This window comes from Pristis pectinata, chromosome 10 (genome assembly GCF_009764475.1).
Source record: "Pristis pectinata isolate sPriPec2 chromosome 10, sPriPec2.1.pri, whole genome shotgun sequence".
In the NCBI taxonomy this organism is placed as follows: Eukaryota; Metazoa; Chordata; class Chondrichthyes; order Rhinopristiformes; family Pristidae; genus Pristis; species Pristis pectinata.
In genome coordinates, this window is record NC_067414.1 from 74640153 (window position 1) to 74661414 (window position 21262).

Here is a 21262-nt window from a genome sequence, read left to right on the forward strand (position 1 = left end):
GATCAGAATGGTGGATAAAGTTGATTTACAACTCCTTATCCTTGTTTGTCTTCCCATTACTAATATCACATACGGTTGATAAGATGACCATTCACTAATTGCAGAGTGAGGTGAGTAATGGAAAATCTCATAAAAATTGACACGTATATTTTGAGCTGTTTGTGCATACTTATGTTGTTACAGCATACCAGTATTGCCCCAAATTAAATTAAAGTTAATTTTTTAAAATTTTAGCTCGTTCATCCTCCCCTCCCCACCCCGCTGTGAAATCTCAACTCATTTTGGATTACTCAACCTTCAGGAGCCTAGTGAGAATGAAGAACTGAAGGAAATAAATATTATTGAAAAAAGAGTATGAAGGAAGTTGGTGAATTTGAAAGCCAAGGAACCAATGGTCATATCATTGCCGCATGAGGAGAGGTTGAGTAAATGACCTGTAATCTTTAGAAATTAGAAGAATGAAAGGAGAACTCTTTGAATCTTACACTGTTCTTACAAGTGTGACAGGTTAGATGCAGGGAGGATGTTTCCTCTGCCTGTGGAGCCCAGAACCGAGGATCACAGTCTCATATAAGGGATTGGAAGTTTAGAACTGAGATGTGGAAAAATGTTTTCATTAAGTTTTCAATTAAAATTTTTTTTAAGAGAGAGGTGAATCTTTGGAATTCTATTCCACACCAGTCCTCACAAACCACCACACACCAGTCCTCATTGAGGGGTCAGTGGTGGAAAGGGTGAGCAGCTTCAAGTTCCTGGGCGCATGGAACGATCAATCTCAGAGGATCTATCCTGGGCCCAACACAGTGATCCTATTCAAAGAAGGCACACCAGTGGCTGTACTTTGTTAGGAGTTTGAGGAGACTCGGTATGTCACCAATGACTTAGAAATTTCTCTAGATTTATGGTGGAGAGTATTCTGACTGGTTTCATCATAGCCTGGTATGGAGGCTCCAATGCACAGGATCGCAATAGGCCGCAGAGGGTTGTAGACTCAGTCAGCCCCATCATGGGTACAACCCTCCCCACCATCATGGACATTTTCAGGGGACAGTGCCTCAAGAAGGCAGCATCCATCACTAAGAGCCCTCACCATCTGGGACATGCTCTCTTCTCGTTACTACTATCGGAGAGCCTGAAGACCCACACTCAACAATTCAGAAATAGCTTCTTCCCCTCCATCATCAGATCTCTGAATAGTCCATGAACCCATGAATACTATCTCGTTATTCTTTTTTTTGCATTATTTAGTTATTTTTGCAATTTATACTAATTTTTATGTCTTTGCACTGTACCACTGCTGCAAAACAACAAATTTCATGTCCTATAAGTCAGTGATTATAAATCCAATTCTGATTCACCGAGGGCCATAGAGAGTCAGTCATGTTCTGGTAATGAGAGTTTGTTTCCACTAGTGGAAGAGTCTCGAATGAGGGGAGATATACTAACAACATAAGGGGGCAATCATTTAAAACTGAGGTGCATAGAATTTCTCCTCACAGAGAGTGGTTAATTTCTCGAATTCTCTACCCTGAGGTTGTGGAGGCTGTTTCATTAAAGGTATTTAAAGTGGAGGTAGATAAACTTTTGAAAGATCAGGGAATTGAAAATTATGGGGAACTGACAGAAGAGGAGTTCAGCCTGGGGCAGGTCAGCCATGATCATATTGCTTGGCGAGGCAGGCTTGAGGAGGCAAGAGGCAGACTCCTGTTATGATTTTCTTGTGCTTTTGTGTTGAGTTCTTTCAAAGAGATCACATGTTACTGAATAATAATAGACTCAAAGGATATGGGGCTAGTGCAGGAAGATGGTGCCGAAGTATCAGCCATGATTATGATGAATGGTGGAACAGCCTTGAAGGACCAAACTACCTACTTTTGCTCCTACTTCTTATGGTCTTAAGTTCAATGGCTTCAACTGTCAGCTGGACCCGAATACTTTAAAATGCTAACAAGATATCAATGATAATTTCCTGAATATTAAATATGACACTTGCTAAAAAAAAGTACTTGAAAACTGAAGCGCTGAAGCTGCCAGGAAGGAGGAGGAATCATTTTCCAACTGGTCTGCCAGATCCACTTTGACAGTGCAGTAAGACCAGTATTGCTCACAACAAGCTGGAAAACACCTTGAAGGAACTGCAGTTTTAAGGATGATACCATTTCCCATGAACTATTACTTAGCTGTGCCCAAAGTCATTCCTATTCTGGAGCTGCTCAATCATCAGATTTTTCTGTGACATTTAAAGATAGCAGCTGATGGATCTTTGACTTATCCATTTAGCCTTTTGAAAAGGTTATGGCTTTGGGCAGACATGAGACCTATCAACAGAAGTTTGCTTTTTTATTTTTCTTTACTGATCTCAGGAGATGTTGATAATTCACTTGACAGAGGTGTTGACAGAGTGGCCACAGATCTGCTGGTGTTTGGGGGGGGGGGGGTGGTGTCAAGTATCCACATTATTGTCAGTCATTTTGAGCTGCTTCACAACTTTGGCGATCGGATGTGAGGGCAGTTCCCAATTCATTCGGATTCTGTTTCTGGATTGAGTGAGAAAGGGGTATTTCTCCACACCTATCACCCATTCACCAGTGACCCCAAGCAACTGCTGTAATGCTTCTCAAGGTCACATTGCTTCAGCCCCTGACAAATGTTCTTTATCCCTCTATAATATACAAGCAGATGTAAGAGACCAAACCTTGTTAATTTCCTAGGCAGCAGTGATCCCTCCTGCACACTTCTGTGATTTGGACTATCGATAGCAGGTATCTTAAAGTCCTGGAGAGGTGTTGCCAATGTTCTCTGCAAAATCCTCCAGCTCCACTGGAAGGATCAGTAATCAGTGTTGATGACCTATCCCAGGCTAACATCCCCAGTATTGAGCTTCTGACTATACTCGGCTGGCTCCCAAATGATGGTGAATTGAGTGATGTCCTTAACAGGCACTCTATGCCGAGCTAGATCTCAACAAGAAGTGAGCAGGGAGTCACAGGAAATGCTTGAGTAATACTTTCAAGTCCTCCTCAAGAAGGTATTATTGAAATCTCTGACAATGGCCACTCAAAGTGGAAAAGCAACATTCAGGATGGCACTACAAGCCGAGCAACTCTTCTCTGGGCACACACATGATAGAAGGACCGTACCATCTCCCAGGCTACTCAGTTGTCCACTCGATCACCTGTCCCACCTGTCCCACCTGTGGAAGAGTCTGCAGGTCCCACCTTGGTCTCATCGGTCATCTCAGAATTCACAGAACCAGAGTGGAAGCAAGTCATCCTCAGTCCTGAGGGAACACCTTGAAGAACACAATCGATCTTGCAAATCTGTCCAGTGATACATGATGCATCCAGGGGAGCTCACTGCCTGGAAAACACTTCAGATTTGCCTGCATTCCTGAAGGATTTTGTTTATGCCAATGTTTGGCAGGCTGCAGTTCAAAATTCTGATGACAGATTGACAGATTTGCAGTTCATACCTCTCACTGCCTTGGTGGAGCAGCCATCATAATCAAGGACAAAACCCACCTAGGTCATTCTCTCTTCTCCCCTGTCCCATCAGGCAGAAGATCCAGGAGCCTGAGGCACATACTAACAGGCTCAAGGACAGCTTCTATCCCACTGTGATAAGACTATTGAACGGTTCCCTTATATGATGAGATGGACTCTTGACCTCACCATCTACCTTGTTTGACCTTGCACCTTATTAACTACCTGCAATGCACTTCCCTGTAGCTGTGGCACTTTACCCTGTATTCGATTATTGTTTACCTGTACTACCTCAATGCACTGTGCAATGAGTCGATCTGTACGAACAGTATGCAAGACAAGTTTTTGCGTTGTACCTCAGTACAAGTGACAATAATAAACAAATACCAATACCAATAAGGGTGCGATAGCGCAGCGAATATGTTACTGGGCTGGGAATCTTGAGGCCTGGATTGATAACCTAGATGCATGAGTTCCAATCCCATCATGTCTCGAATTCAATAAGGAAAATGAATTCTGCCTAAATGGTGATTAAGTAAGTACTGGATTGTCAAAAAACTGATCCAGTTCACCAATGTTCTTTATGGAAGGCAATCTGCTGCCCTTGCCTGGTCTGGCCCATCTGTGACTTTGAACAAGCAGCGCTATGGCTCATTAGCAAGTCACTCTGTTTAAGGAAGTTAGAGATTGACTTTAAATTCTGACTTTGCTGGCTACGCTACATTATGTGAATGAATAAATATAAAAAAAACACATAGTAAGCACTACAGCAGTGAGATGCCTATTTTGAGACTTGAGCACAGCAAGTAACATACAGTAGCTCAATGACAGTCTCCTGGATGATATTTTGAGACATTTACAGGGTAACTTGGTTTATAAAACCTAAAGTTCTTATCACTTCAACTGCTTGGTTAAAACCTCGATGAAATTACAAGTATAAAAATTGTCGTTGTCGATATCAGCTTCCACACAGTACCCTCAACCTTTCACCTTCCAAGGTTTCACTCGCTCTCTCCTACCTTTAGTGTTGCCCTGGCTTATCCTTTATTTCCAGATATACATTTAGAGGACCAAGCATTAATAAGCTGCCTAGCAACCAGTCCAGCACCAGCAAAAAGCTTTATAGCAGAAGTCACAATTCTCTTGCAGATGTGAAATAGAAGTCACCCAGAAAGTGGCTCTGGTTAATCAATAAAGGAAGAGATCAGAGAAGCATATAACCTGTAGGTAGTGTGAGTGCACTTCAAATAAGTCTCCCACAAGGTCCTTCCTGACTGTTAGAGGCAGTTTTCTGGGAGAGGTTCTGATGTAGTGAACCAGGCACTGGGGATAACTGATTTCATAATTACAATAAGCGCGCTGAATTGTTCCAGGGCTGCCTTGCTACCTTTCCTGTCACAATCTCGGGGATTCGGTGAAAGTGATAAGAATTTGAAGTATTTAAGAAGGAAGTTTTGCAGTAAATACCTTAAAATTTCACTTTTTATTCCAAGAGCTCTCAATGAAATTTTAATGGCATTCTTAGTCCAATGGATCTAATGACTGTAATACCTTCATGTAAATATTTCAAAAGATAATTGATTTCAAAATTTAAAAAAATGTTTATTTGTGGTATTTCATCATCTTTAACCAATTGTGCATATTCAGCATCTGTTTTGTACTCAGTCAAAGTGGAGTTTATTGTCATATGCACAAGTACATGTGTGCATAACTGCAATGAAAAACTTACTTGCAGCAGCATCACAGGCAGATAGCATCATATAAGCAGCATTCACCAGAAAAACATAAATTATACATAAATTTTGCACAATTTTTACAAGAAAGAACACAATTACAAGAACACAGTTAGAACAAGAAAACACTTGAGTGCAAAGTGATCAATGTAGTCATAGTATTGCTAAACTGTAATGATTAGAGTTGTGCTGAATGGTTCAAGAAACAAATGGTTGAAGAGAAGTAGTTGTTCTTGGACTTGGAATATACTTAAAACATCAATTAAAATTGTACTTTTTCCTTCTTGCGAGAATTCTTTAATTTGATGACTTTGAGTTCTTTGGCACCAGATTTCCTCCTTAAACTAACACAAGGGAGCAACCTACATTGATAATGGAGATGTTAATGTCAAAGAGATTGTCGGAACTTGGCATCAACTTTCTCTGAGATCAACAGCATGAAGCTTTTGCTTTGCCTATGACGATATTCATATCATTATGTAATATAGGTAAGTTATAACATACTTCAGTAAATTGGTGGTGGCCATAAATTGTGTGCATCAGTCCAGACTCCCAAGATCTGCAATCCATATAGACCTAGACTAATGAATAAGTTGTTTCAACTTTGGCTATCATGATTTATACATATTTATAAAACAGAAAATGCTGGAAATGGTCAAAAGTCAAGGCAGTATCTGTTGGAGAAATAATGTTTCAAGTTGATGATCTTTCATCAGAACTGATGAAGGAGTCTGATGAAAAATCATTGATTTTTCTTTCTCCACAGACACTGCCTGACTTGCTGAGCACACCAAGAGTTTTCTGATTTTATCACCAATTTCAGCCATTTGGATTATTTTGCATTAAACCTATTCCAAGCTGATTTCTCCAATTATATACACATTCAACCTTAGATATTAAAACTGGGACTGCGACAGAATGATTTCACCCACACAAATTCCTTCATGAAATATGTTTTTTTCTTGTCATGTCAGGGCATAATGTATCTGTATAAATATTTTCTCTTCTGGTGCCTTACTCCCCACATTCTTGTTAACAATTCTCTGTGACATCAATTTTTTGGCATGTGGTTTTTTTAACTACATCCTGCCTTTATATGTGCACAAGTCCTGCATTGTCACTTGGCAGTAATAGTCATGCGTCACTTCGATACATTTTAAGTTGTGCAACAAAGTCTTGTCTTCTTACTAGGATCTTTGGGTCATTAATGTAGTGTTGATTCTTGCAGTGATGTACTGTCATGCAGTTATCTCTGTGGCACAGTTGGTAACTTTACTTCTCAGCCAAAAATTCTCCTCACATTTCTTTGTAGCTGAGCTTCCTGGGATCTGCAAGCTTATTCAAGGAAATGAGTTTTTCTTAACCAGCTGCCATACCCACTTTAATAAATTCTTCACATCATGGCTGGATTAACGGACTGACAAAACTTATACTGGTAAAACAGCTCCGTAACTGATTGAGAAGTATTAAAGGATTTCTTTTACAGGTACGTTGTGATTGGCCACTGCTTCTGCAAACAAAACTGCATTCACTTGAATTGGATCCTTTCAGATCATGTTTTCCTACAGTTTTATAAGTGAGTCATAAATTAAGAAGAAAAATGGACTATTTTGCTTTTAAAACAACAAGAATAAAATATGTCCCCAGGTAATTATTATTTATTTGGACAAGTGCTTTTGTGTGCTGTCAAGTACTCAAAATTTAAGCTAGTCATCTGGAGGGTTACAGATAGAATGGAAAATGTAGTCATTAGCAGAGAATGTAATAGGCCATACCATTAAAAAAAACAATTTGAATAATGATTTGCAAAGCCAACTACAAACTATATAGGTCCATAGGCATTTGATAATCATATTTTCCCTTCCACTCATGAATGAATATCGTTTCATATTATGGGAGAATGGCATACTTAGTCAAAGTCTAATTCAAAGGCTGTGATTCTCCAACATAAGGAATCTGGCCAATGAGACAATGTCAAGCACTATCATAATATTACAAATGGAAAATTAAACTCAAGTTATACACCTGTAGTAGAGTGACTTATATATATATTTTTAAGAGTAATTGACACCACAGGATTATAAAAGTGATCAGGTTAAATAAAGAGGGCTGAGTTAATTCAACCATCTGAAACCCAACAAGTGTTGGCAATCTTAGGGATTTAAATGATGGGAATCAAACACAATTAAACCTTCTAGCTCATGGGCCGTTTCTCAGATGCACAGATAGTTTCTGTTGTCAACTCACCCTCAGCCTAAATGCGTCGCCGACAACATTTTTATATTATTGGATAATATTTCTGATAAAGGTAGTTTCATAACAGGGGTTTTGCCATTTTACCAAATTAGTTTAGAACCAATAGCGGCTGGTGAAAGACTGAAAATCATTTCCTGTTCCCTGTCATTTACCTCTTACACAATAAATGAAGCTATGTTATCTTTTCAAATACAAGTCAATAAGTGTGACAAAATTATTCATGCTTCATAATGTTCATCTGTCCACAGTTTTTAAAAATGTATTACAAAGCTATAAATCAGATTGAATAAAAGAAAATATTCACTTAATGATTGATATATCAATTAATATCTTATAACTGATCTTTACCAGGATTAAGATACCCCAAAATGGGGTTTATTGTATGTCCTTCCTACAATTCTCATTATGAATTGCTAACCATAAATATCACTCGATTCAGGATAAGGTATTTGTCATTTCTAAACAGTGGAAGAAAAACAAGCAAGTTGAATTTAGAAGTGGGAAAGTAGGAGAATGCTGGCATTTCCCATGAAATAATGCATAATTATTCAGAGTTTCATGAGCTCTTCACCTTCCCAGTGGAACAAAGTTCCTATCAAGATTCTATTTCAAGTTCTGGAATGGGAGTACTGAAGGTCGTAGATGGTAGTTTTGAGTAATGCAGTCAAATTTTCTCATCTGGAAGCTCTACATATGTGGATGCGTCACCAGCAAGAATGGATGAAGACCTGGGCCATCAATTTTGCATAAGTTTAATGCAGGGTTTTCATGTCAAGAGAGGAAATGGATCTACAGTGAGACATGACAAAAATCTAATGGAGCCTTGCCTTTGAGGCAGAAGGCAGGGAAGGTGTTTTGGGCCTCCTGCCTCCTTTTGCAGATGTCATAATTGCATAATGTCCATGGGTTTCTCCAGCTCCAGATGTGGAAATCAAGAAACCCTCCACATCTCTGCTGACCAGGTCCTTGGGATCCTGAGCTACACTGTTAATTTCTGTCTAAAATTATGGCTTTCCTCAATACGTGCATGGAGTAACACATGTGGAATCCTTCAATGCCCTTTCTGGGGAGCACGGTCAGTTGTCAAGGATCTTAAGTGTTCCAACCAGCTGAATGTACTGCAGAAAGACTTTCCACTTTTCCCACTTTTCGCAACTGGTGGTGTGGAGTGAATCTTTGCCCAATTCAGTTGGAATTCTTGTCAATACTGAAACAGTTATTTGGTCTGAAAGGATTTCAAAAGTACTTTAGCTAAAGGGGGTAGTTACATGTTATTTTATGAGGCAAAATAGACCTATCTGTGTGACTGCCTTGTTGTATGATGTCTTATGATTGACAATGAATTACCTGCTTTTTTCTGATCACTAAAGGACAATAGTATTTTTTGCAACAGTTGATTTAGATTGCAGAAGTAGGTTTCCAACATGGCTGTGTGGCCTGAAGTTGCATGACCTTGAGCAGTTTCCAATCATCTCAGGTATTTATTTCATTTATTTACTTTCCTGCTTTTCCTTTGAGATCCAACTCCACCCATCTTTTCTGACAGAACTTCTATCCCCTCTCCCAAAGCTCTTGTCTCTTCTCCAGTCTGATCCCACCCTATCCAGTGATTGACCAACCTGGTCACTGACCACCCCCTTGTCCAACAAATGATCGCATGGAATTGAGGGAGAGCTGGCTAATTGGATGCACAATTGGCTTGATGGTAGGAAGCAGAGGGTGATAGTGGAAGGTTGTTTCTCGGACTGGAGGCCATCACTAGTGGTGTGCCTTGGGGGTTGGTGCTGGGCTCATTGTTGTTTGTCATCTATATCAACAATTTGGATCAGAATGTACAAGGCATGGTTAGTAAGTTTGATGATGACACTAAAATAGATTGTACAGTGGTCAGTGAAGAAGGTTATCAAAAATTACAGGAGGATCTTGATTAGATGAGTAGGTGGGGAAGAATGGAAAATGGAGTTTAATTCAGATAAGTGCGAGGCATTGCATTTCAGAAAGTCAAATCAAGATAGGACTTTCACAGTGAACAGTAGGGCCTTAGGGAGTGCTATAGAACAGAGTGACCTGAGAGTACAAATACATGGTTCCCTGAAAATGGAGTCACAGGTAGACAAGGTGGTGAAGGAGGTTTTTGGCACCCTGGCCTTCATCAGTCAGGGCAGTGAGTATAAAAGTTGGGAGGTCATGGTGTGGTTGTACAGGACGCTGGTGAGGCTACACTTGGCGTATTGTGTTCGGTATTGGTCATCCTGCTATAAGAAAGATACTATTAAACTGGAAAAAGTGCAGAAAAGATTTACAAGGATGTTGCCAGGGTTCGAGGGACTGAGTTATAGGGAGAGGTTGGACAGGCTAGGATTTTATTCCTTGGAGCGATGGAGACTGAGAGGTGATCTTATAGAGGTGTATAACATCATAACAGTCATAGATAGGGTGAATGCATTCAGTCTTTTTACTGGGGTTGGGGAATCAAGAACTAGAGGGCATAGATTTAAGGTGAGGGGGAAAGATTTAGTAGGAACGTGAGGGGAAACTTTTTACACAAAAGATGGTATGTATGTGGAATAAGCTGCCAGAGGAAATGGTTGAGGCAGGTACAATAACAACTTTTAACAAATCCTTGACTTTCTAACAAACAGACCGCAATCAGTGAGGATAGGCAGCAATTCCTCTGGCACGATTATTCTCAACACTGGTGCACCTCAAGGCTGCGTCCTCAGCCCTCTACTCTACTCCCTATACACTCATGACTGTGTGGCCAGATTCTGCTCTAACTCCATCTACAAGTTTGCAGATGATACCACTGTTGTAGGCCGTACCTCAAACAGTGATGAGTCGGAGTACAGGAAGGAGATAGAGAGCTCAGTGGAATGGTGTCATGACAACAACCTTTCCCTCAATGTCAACAAAACAAAAGAGCTGGTCATTGACTTCAGGAAAGGGGGCGGTGTACATGCACCTGTCTACATCAATGGTGCTGAGGTTGAGAGGGTTGAGAACTTCAAGTTCCTGGGAGTGAACACCACCAACAGCCTGTCCTGGACAAACCACATGGATGCCATGGCCAAGAAAGCTCACCAGCGCCTCTACTTCCTCAGGAGGCTAAAGAAATTTGGTTTGTCCCCTTTGACTCTCACCAACTTTTACCATGCATGATAGAAAGCATCCTATCTGGATCTATCATGGCTTGGTATGGCAACTGCTCTGCCCAAGACCGCAAGAAGCTGCAGAGAGTTGTGGACAAAGCCCAGCGCATTACGGACACCAGTCTCCCCTCCTTGGACTCTGTCTTTACCTCTCGTTGTCTTGGTGTAGCAGCCAGCATAATCAAAGACCCCACCCACCCAGGACATTCTCTCTTCTCTCCTCTTCCATCAGGTAGAAGATACAGGAACCTGAGGGCACGTACCACCAGACTTAAGGACAGCTTCTACCCCACAGTGATAAGACTATTGAACAGTTCCCTTATACAATGAGATGGACTATGACCTATGACCTCATGACCTCACGATCTACCTTGTTGTTACCTTGCACCTTATTGCACTGCACTTTCTCTGTAGCTGTGACACTTTGTACTGTTATTGTTTTTTTTTACCTGTACTACATCAATGCACTCTGTACTAACTTAATGTAACTGCACTGTGTAATGAATTGACCTGTAAGATCAGTTTGTAAGACAAGTTTTTCACTGTACCTCGGTACAAGTGACAATAATAAACCAATACCAATACCAAAAGACAGCTGGACAGGTACGTGGATAGGAAAAGTTTAGAAGGTTATGGGCCAAAAGTTTGTAAATGGGACTAGCTTGGATGGAGTATCTTGGTCAGCATGGACCAATTGGGCCGAAGGGCCTTTTCCTGTGCTGTATAACTCTACAACTCTATGACTGTAAGAGGTCACAGAATCTGCCACATCATCAGTAACTGACCTTCAAGCCTAGACCCTTCTCCGATCCACCAACTTCCCCCATCTACCCACCACCTGATTTTCTTCATGCACTGATGAAATGTATGTAGAAAGACATTATAGCGTACAACCAATACAATAGTTCATGACACTTCAGACCTTGGATGCTGTGGAAATTCCATATGGCAGAAACAGAAACAAAATGGTCACTACTTTGCTGTGCTGTCAGTGAGACACCAAGGAAATTCTAGATCTGAATTGGGAATGGGAGGGGTAAATTTTGGAGGATATGATTTAATAAGTAATATTAAGTATATTTTGGGAAGGAAATTGGGGAAAGAAGGATATGCTCATTGGAAATAAATTAAGGATTCGGGGAATAGAGAGTACCAACGGCTGAAATAGAAAAAGTCCCTGAACTTATCCATGCAGGGTGGTATGACCATTCTTATAACTCAATGATTGGACATCAGCTGAAAATCAAAAATTTGCAGATGCTGGAGATCAGAAATAAAACAGGAAATGCTGGAGATAACCAACAAGTCAGGCAGCATCTGTGGAAAGAGAACCAAAATCAACATTTCAGTTCGAAGATGCTTCATCAGATTAGGCAATGGAACTTCTGTGAACTATATTAAGAATTTCTACAGGTCAGAAAGCACCTTAGAGCCAGCAACTCAACACAGAATAGGATAATAAAGCAACGAAAAAAAATGTGATTTTTGAGACTATTACCACAACAGCAAAAAAGGCTAAGTTGTGATTCAATAGTGTTGTATTATCATGAAGGATTATAATAGTTAATAGCAAGAGAATGCATCTTGAAAGTTCTATCATTTAGCACAGTTTTAGTGTGCTGTGAAATGGAGCTTTTTTCTTTGAGAGACTGTGGCACAGTTCCTGGAACAAGATACACGTCCTCAGTGCATATAATACCTTTATAGAGGCTGAGAGGCCACATCAAAGAGATTGCAGGCTACATCAAAAAGCAGTCATGTAACTTGTCCAAACTGTATTGCACAGATAAATCCGACGAGCAGCTTGGGTCCTGCACACAGCAGCATGTCCTAATTGGAAGGTTGAGACCTGATTCAATATCATTTAAAGGGCCCAACTTACCAAGGCCACTGCTTGGAAATTCAGTTGTCAATGATCATTACCAGTATTGCCTCCTCACTGCTGATGCTCTCATCACCTCCCCCTTCAATCATCGCCCTGCCTGACAACCACTGCTCCACTCAGTAATCTTCCTGTAATGCCTTCAGAATACTTTGAGACACAACAAATATAACTCCAAAGAGGCAGAAGTTATTTCAAAATATAAGTATTTACATGCTGAGTCTCTAAGCTATGTGAAAAACTGAATGGCTATAAAATGGTTAAGTTGTTTGAAACAAAAAAGTTGGAGTAAATCAGCAGGTCGGGCAGCATCTGTGGAGCAAAATAGGCAGTCGACGTTTCGGGTCAAGACCCATTATCTAGACTGAAAGAGTAGAGAGGGTATAGCCAGTATAAAGAGGTGAGGGGAAGGGGTGGGGCAAGAGTTGGCAAGTGATGGGTGGATCCAAGTGAGGAGAGGTTGACTGGCAGATGGAGTCAGGTGAGGAAGGAAGGGTGGAGATAGTAACAGAGGCTGATAAGAATCTGATAAGAAAGGAAGGTGAAGGGTGGAACCAAATAAGGGAGGTGTGCTGGTCAGATGGGAACGGTGGGAGAGGATGGGGGACCCAGTGGGAGGAGCGTGTGGGTGAGGAGCAGATGGAGCCAGTGAGGAAAGAGAAAGGAACTGGGTGATAGGGAGCTGGGGTGGGGATTTTGGAAAGAAGGGTGTGTGAGATAACCTGGGTAATCAGAAGGAGAGAGAAAGGGACAAAGGAAGAGCAGGTTACCTGAAACTGGAGAACTCAATATTCATCCATCGGATTGTAGACTACCCAGGCAGAGTTATGAGCCGCTGTTCCTCCAGTTTGCATTTAGCCTCACTTTGATGGTGAAGGAGGCCAAGGACAGACAGGTCGGTGTGGGAATGGGGGGGGGGGGGGGGGAATTAAAATGCTCCAGACGGCCGCTGCGGACAGAGCGCAGGTGCTCGGCAAAGCGGTTGCCCAGTCCGGGCCTGGTCTCACCGATGTAGAGGAGGCCACGTCAAGAGCACCCACCCCAGCCCCCCATCACCCTTTCTTTCCCCTCCTCCGACTACATGTGTCCATCACCCACACACTCCTCCCACTGAATTACCCTCCCATCTGCCCAGCCCACCTCCCTTATTTCATTCCATGCTCCACCTTCCTGTCCTATCAGATCCCTTCACCTGCAGCCCTGTGTCACCTCGGCCTGTCACCTCCCAGCCTCTGTCATTATTCCCACTCTCCCCTCTCCCATCTGCCTATCACCCCTCCTCACCTGGTTCCACCAATTACTTGCCAGCTCTTGCTCCGCCCCTCTATCTCCCTTCTACCTTTCAATCCAGAGGCAGGGTCTTGATGCAAAATGTCGACTGTTCATTTCCTCCACAGATGCTGCCTGACCCGTTGAGTTCCTCCAGCAGTTTTTTTTTTGCTCCACTTACATTTTAACATGAATTTTCAAGTCCTTTACAATTTCTAAACTTATTTACTTTAGTTGAGGTGTCAGTGGGGACGATTATCAATTTAACATCATCACTTTGGGTTTGTGTAGGAGTGATTTTTTTTACACAGAACTATTGGTGCAGGATTATCTTACCACTGAAAATAGACAAGGAAGAAAAACTGATTTCTTTCAGTTTTTCAGAAAACTGAGTAAATGCTTGAAGCAAAGCTGGAGGCTTGTAACAAAAAATAAACCACTGGAAGAACTCAGTGGGCGAGGCAGCATTTGCGGAGGCAAAGGGATGGTTGACATTTTGGATTGAGACCCTGAACCTGGACTGAGAGTGTAGAGGGAAGATAGCTAGTAGAGGCACTCCCTGGATTTAGGTAAGTATTCTGTTCCTGAGAATGGTCTGTAAACCGATTCATCCGTAAGTCAGAAACAAACAACTTCTTAGTAAGGGAAAACAAGTGGGCAACAGAAATAACAACAGAAGTTCACTCATTTGCAGCCAATTGCCACAGATATGGCCATAAAAGAGCCAGAGTGCCAGCAGAGACAATAAGATTCCAACAAGACATTTCTTTTTATTCAAGCTACAGTTTAAGCACTTGGATGTTTGCCCATACAGACAGTTTCAGCATAAATTATTCAATGTCATTTTGAACTTTGAAGACTCTACGACAAGCATCCATGATCAAGTACAATTGACAGGTTCGTTTTCACTGAGACAATGTTTATTTGTAGGTACTTAGGGAGAATTTGTTTAAAGTTGGATTTCTGTAAGTCAGGTGATTCATAACCTGGGGAGATCCTGTATGTAGAAAGTGACAGGGAGGGGTGAGACAGGGACTGGAAGGTGATCTGTGGAATCAGCTTTGGGGGGTGTGGGATGGGGGCAGAGTGAATGATGGGGGGATGATGGACAGCTGGAGGCTTGTAAGATGGATGGGTATGCACAATAAAATGCATGACCTTGCAGAAAGGCTTCCTCAGTGTTAAGGGAACAACGGGACCCCAACATCAACCTTGTACAGTGCTGGGAGCCCACCTTTTTCATCACGGTGATGGTGATGGACAACTCCATTAGCACACTTGGGCACCCAACTACATTGCAGCACCTGAGGGCCAATATCTCAGCTGTGACACTTTCCTCTGTACTCTTGTTATTTTTTTTACCTGTACTACCTCAATGCACTCTGTACTACCTCAATGTATCTGCACTGTGTAATGAATTGACCTCAATGATCGGCATGCAAGAAAAGTTCTTCACTGTACCTCGGTACAAGTGACAATAATAAACCAATACCAATACCAAGTAGCCTTGAAGCTATTGGATTGACATGAAAATTAAAATTGGTCAAGGAAGGAAATTAGTGTTGTGGACTATAAGTGACTCCAGACCCACCTCTGTGGTTGACTCTTAAGTGCCTTCTCAGTTTAAGGACACCTCTGTATTCTGTTATTGCTTTTACCTGTAACTACCTCAACGCACTCTGTACTTACTCAATGTAGCTGCACTGTGCAAGACAAGTTTTTCACTGTACCTCAGTACAAGTGACAACAATAAACCAATATCAATACCAATACCAGAAGCAGGAGCTGCAGTACAAGGTTAGTGGGCTGCAGTTACTGCTTTGGTTACAAGTGTTCAAAGAGGCCTTGCCAGGCTTCACAGCTTTCCAGCAAACAGTCCTGCAAGATTTCTAATGCACCCCTTTGGGGAAACTACTGTTGTTATTTTACTGGTGCTCTTGCTGTTGCCAGCCAGTGCAGACTGCCGCTCATGCTGAGGTCACCCTCAAAACTGTCTGCAGTCTCGTCCACTCATACTCAACTTCTTTTAAACAAGTAACACAGTGGCGCAGCTAGTAGAGCCACTGCCTCACAGTGTCAGAGACCTAGCTTCAATCCTGACCTTGAGTCCTGTCTGTGTTTGTGCATGTATAACACAAAGGAAGATCAGCTAGGTAAAGGATAGTTTCATGGCAGCTGCCAGTTTTCAAAATAAATGATTTGATTGCACTATTCCAGGAACTGATGCTCTCCGCAGACATCAGATAATTCATTTAAGCATATGGACATGGCATCATAACACAGGTGCGTGCGGGTTAGAAGTAGGCATTCAGACAAAATTTAGACCACCACTATTTGTAAAGTAAAAAAAGTCTTTCATTTCTAATTGATCATTGAATATTGTTGTTGCATTCTTTATGCAGCTTTCCTGCAGTCATTCTTCAGCTGCTGGGCAATCAATGCAGCGGAGCACAAGGACAGGCAAGAGCAAGTGGAACTCAGGAATGCTCAAGGGTGATTGTCGATGCCTTTCTGGAATTTGGCACAATTTGATGTGTAAATTTGGTTTGGAATATTGACTTTGTGTTTTATTTCGACACTGTGGTCAAGCGGAGAGCGTGAGATCAGGTGAAAGTGTGTGGCGAAGGGGTCAATGCGTGTTGTCAAGTGGACACTGTATGGTCAAATGGACACTGTGATGATCAGCCACAGATGAAAGGAAAGTGGGAACTGATGAGAAATCTGGAACTGCGGGTGTGACGAACAAGTCACCGAGAGGTAGTAAATATAGGCATAGAAGTATAGGTCAGGTGGATACATGGCTGAAGAGGTGGTGCAGGAGGAAGGGGCTTTAGGTTCCTGAATCTTTGGGACCATTTCTGGGGAAGGTGGGACCTGTACAAGCAGAAACGGGTTGCTCCTTAACCAGAGTGGAACCAACATCCTTGTGGGGAGGGTTGCTAGTGATAATCGGGGAGGTTTAAACTGAGTTGGCGGGGGAATGGGGCTCAGAGTAGATGTTCATATGGTGAGGGACAGTCACTTGGAGGAGAAAAAGCTAGTAAGTCCTGCAGGCAGAGCTGACAAATAAATGCACGAGGAGAATACAAAGCTAAATTGCGTCTATTTTAATGCAAGGAGCCTAACTAGTAAGGCAGATGAACTCAAAGCTTTAAATAACACATGGGTCTGTGGCGTTATTGCCAGCACTGAAACTTGGTTGAAAGACGGGCAGGAATGGCAACTCTGTATCCCGGGGTATAGAGGTATGAGAGAGAGGGACGTAAAAAAAAGTGTAAGAGAAAAGGATGCAAAAGAGAAGGTGGCATTACACTGTTAGTCAAGGGATGCATTACTTCATTATTGAGGGAGGATATCCGAGAAGGCTCCTCAAATGAGGCCACATGGATAAGGATTAAGAACGAAAAGGTGTCATTATTTTGCTGGGACATAATACAAATCTCCGAACAGTGAACAGGAGATAGAGGAATAAACGTTGGCAAATAGCAGAGAAATGTAATAAAAACTGGGTTATGGTACCAGGAGATTTCATTGTACCAAATTTTAACTGGGATTGCCAAAGCATATAAGGCTCAGAGGGAGCAGAATTTTGATGAGTGTCCGGTAGAGCTTTTTATCACAGTATGTCGATAGACCAACGAGAGAAAGAGCATTACTGGATCCTCTTTTGGAAAACGTGACTGGTCAGGTGAAGGATGTGTCAGTCAGGAGCATTTTGGAGTTAGCGACCGTAACTGTATACATTTCAAAGTGGTTAATGGAAAGAGATAGAAATACATCAGAAATAAAGGTCCTGAAGGAGAGGTTGGACAAACCAGGGTTGTTTTCTGTAGAGTGGCAGAGGCTGAGGGAAGATCTGATAGAAATTTATAACGTTATGAGAGGCATAGAGTGACAGCTGGTATCTTTTTCCTAGAGCTGAAATGTCTAATATTAGAACGCATGCATTTAAGATGAGAGGGGAAAAGTTCAAAGGAGATGTGCGGGGCAAGTTTTTTACACAGAGACTGGTGGGTGCTTGGAATGTGCTGCCAGGGCTAGTGGTGGAGGCGAGATACAATAGAGGCATTTAAGTGGCTCGTAGATAGGCACATGAATATGCGGAGAATGGAGGAATATGGACCATGTGCAGGCAGAAGGGATTAGTTTAATTAAGCACCATTAGCCTAATTAGTTCAGCACAATGTCGTGGGCTGAAGGGCCTGTTCCTGTACTGTACTGTCCTATGTTCTATGTTCAGTTGGGGAAAGGCTCAATATTATGAGCAAAATATAGCCAGGGAAAGAATAAGGTGACTGGAGACAACAGGGGCAATCTGTGCATGAAACCAGAAGGTATAGGTGAGATCCTAAATGGATTAACTTCATCAGTAGTCACAAAGGAAACGGACTTTGTAGTTGGAGGTTTCAGGGAAGGAGAAGGTGAGATTCTAGTGCAAGGAAAGGTACTTGATGCCTCAGCATGCTTAAAGGTGGATAAATCCCCAGAGCCAGATGAGATTTATCCCAGGCTGCTATGGGAGTGGAGGAGATTTCTGGGGCTCTGGCTGAGATTTTTAAATCTTCACTGGATACAAGTGAAGTACGAGATGATTGGAGAATGGTAAATGTGGTCTACCTTTTCAAGAAGGGCAGCAGGGAAAAGTCTGGTCTTTACAGACCTGTGAGCCTAACATCAATAGTAGGGAAGTTATTGGAAAAACTTCTGAGGGACGGGGTTAATAATCACTTGGAAGAGCAAGGACTAATCAGAGAGAAGTAACATGGATTGTCAAGAGCAGATCCGGTCTATCCAATCTGACTGAACTTTTTTGAAGAGGTTGCAAAGTATATCAATGTTGGCAGTGCAGTAAATGAGGTTTACATGTACTGCAGTAAGGTCTTTGACAAGATCCCACATGGGAGACTGATCCTAAAGGTTAGGGCCTATACGATCCACAGTAAGTTGGCAAATTGGATCCAAAATTGGCTTGGCAATTGGAGACAGAGAGAGATGGAAGAGGGTTGTTTTTTTTAAAATTGAATGCCTGTGACTGGTGGTGTTCCATTGGGATCGGTGCTGGGACCCTTGATGTTTGTGATATATGTGAATGATTTGGATGTGGATGTAGGAGGCATGATCAGTAAGACTGGTGGGGTTAACAGTGTGGAGGGCAGTCATAGTCATGGTATTGATATGCTGGTGAAATGGGCTGAGAAATAGCAGGTAGAATTTAAACCTGATAAGTGTGAGGCGATGCAGTTTGGATGTACTTATGAGGCAAGGACATACACCATGAATGGTATAGTCCTAGAGAGGATTGATGAACCGTGGGACTTGGCAGGCATGGTAGTGTTGCGGTTAGCGCGACGCTATTACAACACCAGAATCTGGGTTAAATTCCTGCCGCTGTCTGTAAGGAGTTTGTACGTTCTCCCCGTGTCTGCGTGGGTTTCCTCGGGTGCTCTGGTTTCCTCCCACATTCCAAAGGTGTACAGGTTAGGAAGTTATGGGCATGCTATGTTGGCGCCGGAAGCGTGGCGACACTTGCAGGCTGCCCCCAGAACATTTTACAAAAAGGTGCATTTCACTGGGTGCTTCGATGTACATGTGATTAATAAAGATATCTTATCTTATCTTATATATTACATTACTAGTCGAAAAATTGTTGAAGGTAGAAGTGCAGGTAGATAACATGGTTAAGAAGGCATATGGGATACTGGCCTTCATTAGTCATGACGTTGAATAGAAGAGCAGGGAGGTTATGCTCCAACTTTATAAAACATTGGTCAGGCCTCAGCTGGAGTACTGTGTCCAGTTCTGGTCACCATGCTATAGGAAGGATGTGATAGCAGTAGAGAGGGTGAAGAGGAGGTTCACCAGGATACTGCCTGGGATGGAGTGTTTCAGTTATGAGAAAAGACTGGAGAGGCTAGGTCTGTTTCCCTGGAGTGGAGCAGGATAAGAGCGGATATGAAATTATGAGGAATTAGATAGGGTAGACCACAGGAAACTTTTCCCCATGTCAGGAATGGATAAAACTAGACGAAAGAGATTTAGGGTAATGGGTAAAACATTTAGAGGCTTTCTGAGGGGAATCCTTTTCACCCAGAGTACCTGGAATACACTGCCTGAGAGAGCAGTAGAATCACTGACAGCATTTAAGAAGTGTCTAGATGAGGACGTGAATTGCCTGGGCATAGAAGGTTATAGGTCAAGTGCTGGAATATGGTTGGGTGCTCACTGGTTGGCATGAATGTGATGAGCCAAGTTTCAATGCTCTTTGACACGATGTCTCTAAAAAGAGCTATCCAAGTATCTCCTTCCTTTTCCAGTGTGATATATGCACTGAGGCATCTGAGAATCACTCCCTCAGTAGACATGCCATCTTAATGTGGCTCTTCACCCTCTCCTATTGGTATTGGTTTATTATTGTCACTTGTACCGAGATGCAGTGAAAAACTTGTCTTGCATACCGATCGTACAGGTCAATTCATTACACAGTGCAGTTACATTGAGTTAGTACAGAGTGCATTGAGTTAGTACAGAATGCATTGAGTTAGTACAGGTAAAAACAATAACGGTACAGAGTAAAGTGTCACAACTACAGAGAAAGTGCAGTGCAATGAGGTGCAAGGTTACAACAAGGTAGATCGTGAGGTCAGAGTCCATCTCATCGTATAAGGGAACCGTTCAATCGCCTTATCACAGTGGGGTAGAAACTGTCTTTAAGCCTGGTGGTATGTGCCCTCAGGATCCTGTATCTTCTACCTGATGGAAGAGGAGAGAAGAGAGAATGACCCGGGTGGGTAGGGTCTTTGATTATGCTGGCTGCTTCACTAAGGCAGCGAGAGGTAAAGACAGAGTCCAAGGAGGGGAGGCTGGTTTCAGTGACGCGTTCGGCTGTGTCCACAGCTCCCTCTCTTTTCTTGAGCTTGTCCTACTCTGTACACCCACTGCTCAATCTTACCTTCCTGGGGGAATAATTAAGACACCAGTGTTTTAAATCAACGTCTTTAAAGAAAATCTCCTTTAGCCACTTGCACATATCTCCTGAATGATTTCAGCAATCTTAAGGTGTCTAGACGTGGTAAAACTTGCAGCCATGAACTTATTGAATGGTAGAACGGGCTAAGGGGCTGAGTGTCCTACTCCTGTCCCACTTCACACATACATCAGGATTTCAGGTACTCATCATCATACTCTATCCACTCTGCATTCTTGCAGTGGAGGTTTCCATCCCACCTGCTAAAGTCCTTCCCAATATTCCCTCTGGCATCTTGCACATTATGAGTGGACATTGGACACAATACTAGAAACAAATCGAGTGTTTTGCATCCAAACAATTGATGCTGAACAACTGAATTCTGGGGCCAAATAGGTACTGGTTTTAATCTGGAAGTACTTCATTTCTAAAAAGGAAAATAGTTTTAAATTCATGTTAAAAAAAATGAAGAATTGAGCTCCCTGTCACCAGACTCTATACATCTCCTTGAACTTTTGAACTCACAT